The following is a 2,989-nucleotide window of genomic DNA, read 5'->3' as shown; positions in this document are numbered from 1 at the left end:
TTTTCGCTCCACGGTTTTATATACATATCTACCTTTTCATCATCTTCGGCGCGCAGTAGAAAACCTGTACACTTCCACTGGTACCCGACCAGGGAGTCCACGAGTTCAATACAGCGACCGTACATCATCTATTTTCATATACATTGTCACCGTCACTGGTATCCGACCAGAAGATCCTTGTTATAACGTTTTTTATCCTCCAATAAAAGTTGCGATACATTGTGAAGTGAACCAAAAAAAAGAAAATATATATTTCGTTCTCAAAGGAGTGGGTACCAAAGTAAGTACTAAATTATATAATACCATTCCTTGGTTTCTTGTTTTGGTTCCTTATTACTTAAAATTATAAAAAAGAACAATTAAATTAAAAAAAAAATTATTCAAAACAGCTATTTACGAGTGATACGTTCACGGATGTAAAGGTTCGACCCTATATTTCACTTTCACATTAGAACGAAGCGATTCAGTTTTTCTAATTGAATTCACATACTTAAATAAATCTAATTTGAAAGCGAAAATGTTATAACATGTGATTTTTTCTCTGGGATCTGCGCCAACTACCGTGGGATAATCCTCCTTAACATCGGATGGATGGATGATGGAGTTATGTGAAGTTCACGCTAGAGAGGAAAGTTCTCTGATGACCATTCACTTAGGAGTGGCCAGAAACGATTCTTTTACATATGGCTCAAACAGCTCTACGACTTCCGGTCTTTGACCACGTATCCTCTGGGTAGCCTCCGAACATCCGTTTGAAGGCGAGCGAAAGTGAGAATGCGAAACATTCCCTCCGCAGGGTTGTGCTCTGGGTTTGGGACTCGCCACTTAAAAAATCATACCAATGAAAAGGAACAACAAACCTCGGATGAGTGACCTCCCTTTTGAAGACGACCATGGCAAATGAAATAAGCACTACGATTTGAGGGCATGAACCTGGAATGTCCGGTCCCTTAATTTGGAAGGTGCCGCTGCCCAGCTGGTTGGGGTCTTCGTTAGAGTGAAGGCTGACATCACCGCCGTCCAAGAAATGCGATGGATGGGACAAGGACAGAGACGAGTAGGTCCTTGTGGCATTTAATACAGTGGCCATATAAAGGAGCGCAAGTTTGGTGTGGTATTCGTGGTGAGAGAGAGACTCCATCGCCGAGTACTATCATTCACTCTGATGAATGAACGTCTAGCCACAATCCGCATCAAAGCGAGGTTCGTCAACATACCGCTGAAGGAAGAGAAGGACGATGTGACCAAAGGTGCTTTCTATGAGCGATTGGAGCGCACTTATGGAGCTGCTCCCGCCACGATGGCGACGAAAAGATGCGGCGGCTAACTGAAGGTTTCAAGACCGGAGCATACTCTTGTAGAACCCCAAAGGTGATCTAGTGACCGATGCCCAGAGCATACTTAAATTATGGAGGGAACACTTCTCCAGCCTGCTGAATGGCAGTGAACGCACCAGGCCAGGAGAAGGCGAACCCGATTCCCCAATCGATGACGATGGAGCAGACGTTCCCCACACACCACCTCTTCGTCGATTTCAAAGCTGCTTTCCACAGCACGAAAAGGAGCTGCCTTTATGCCGCTTTATCTGAATTTAGTGTCTCCGCAAAACTAATACGACTGTGTAAACTGGCGTTGAGTAACACCAAATGCTCCGTCAGGATTGGGAAGGACCTCTCCGAGCCGTTCGATACCAAACGAGGTTTCAGACAGTGCGACTCCCTATCGTGCGAAATCTTCAAATTGCTGCTGGAGAAAATAATTCGAGCTGCAGAACTTAATCGAGCAGGTATAATCTTTAATAAGTTCAAAGTTTAGGAGGTTTTGACGTTTAGCAATTGGAAATAAGGGATGGCCAAATTGAAATCTTACCAAAAAAATATGTAAACGGAGGGATTTATTACAGCGTTCAAGACCACTAAAAAATGGAAAACCATGAAAATTTAATAAATTAGTGAAATTTAAATGTATTTGATAAAACCTTTTGTAATGTGAAGCATCATAGTATTAATTTTCAATGGAAAATGATAAAAAACAAAACTTAAATCCTTTTATTGGGTATTGAAAGGTCAAAAGTGAGTCATTTAACATATCATAAAAAGATTTAAATAGTTTTCACATATATTAAACGAAGTCTTTATAGTAATTGTTAATCGTAATAAACTCTGGTTCTTTTAATTTAAATTCCTAAAAGTAATTATTTTGTCCGATCTGCCCATAATGGTAAATGTTATAAAAAACCCTAATTTTCAGGCGCTCACACACTGGAAAAAGTTGGGCATCCCTTTGTCCTTGATGTTGCTTTTTACCATTGTAGTCCAATACTCGTTGTGTTGTTTAAGTGGCGTGGTTTTACGATTTTGTGTGAATGTTTCTTTAATCTCATTTACATGTCTTGTTTCTTATTCTTCTTGTATACTTGCTCAGTTATATTTGTTTAATAGGGTGCGTCTTCATGCGTTGTGTGGGCTAAATTCTATGGATACTTAGTTCTCACAACCTGCTACAAAAAGCTCTATCGAACTGAAAATGAAAAAATTTCATAAGCCTAGATACAAAGTTTCATCTTACATTCTACGAAGTGCCGAGCTTAGTCGTTAGATGACGTGCTGTATAATGCTACTTAAAGCGTGCCATATGTTATAGTTGATGGCCGCTTCCTAATTGGCGATGTTTCAATGACAAATTTGACACATTCGTTTAATAAAGAAATTATATACATACTTTGATTAAACCCCTCAGTTTGTTAGGGTATTCCAACTCTTTCCCACCCACGATCAAAAATGCAAAATAAAAATGTCCGTGTAATTTCGTTAACAATTTGCTTTAATGGTTGACTTATTTAGAATACAATGAAATGTTTAAATATATCTAAATAAATTCGGAAGGTGTAATTGATGCTGGCAGGAACTGGTTGGAAAAACGAAGTTTATTTGTAGCGCGTGAGAACTCTGCGGTCGAATGGTATTGAGATCTGGCGGATTTGTAGGTC

This window comes from Bactrocera neohumeralis, unplaced genomic scaffold (genome assembly GCF_024586455.1).
Source record: "Bactrocera neohumeralis isolate Rockhampton unplaced genomic scaffold, APGP_CSIRO_Bneo_wtdbg2-racon-allhic-juicebox.fasta_v2 cluster09, whole genome shotgun sequence".
Lineage (NCBI taxonomy): Eukaryota > Metazoa > Arthropoda > Insecta > Diptera > Tephritidae > Bactrocera > Bactrocera neohumeralis.
The sequence above is the reverse complement of the archived record's forward strand: the minus strand, read 5'-3'. Positions refer to the sequence as shown.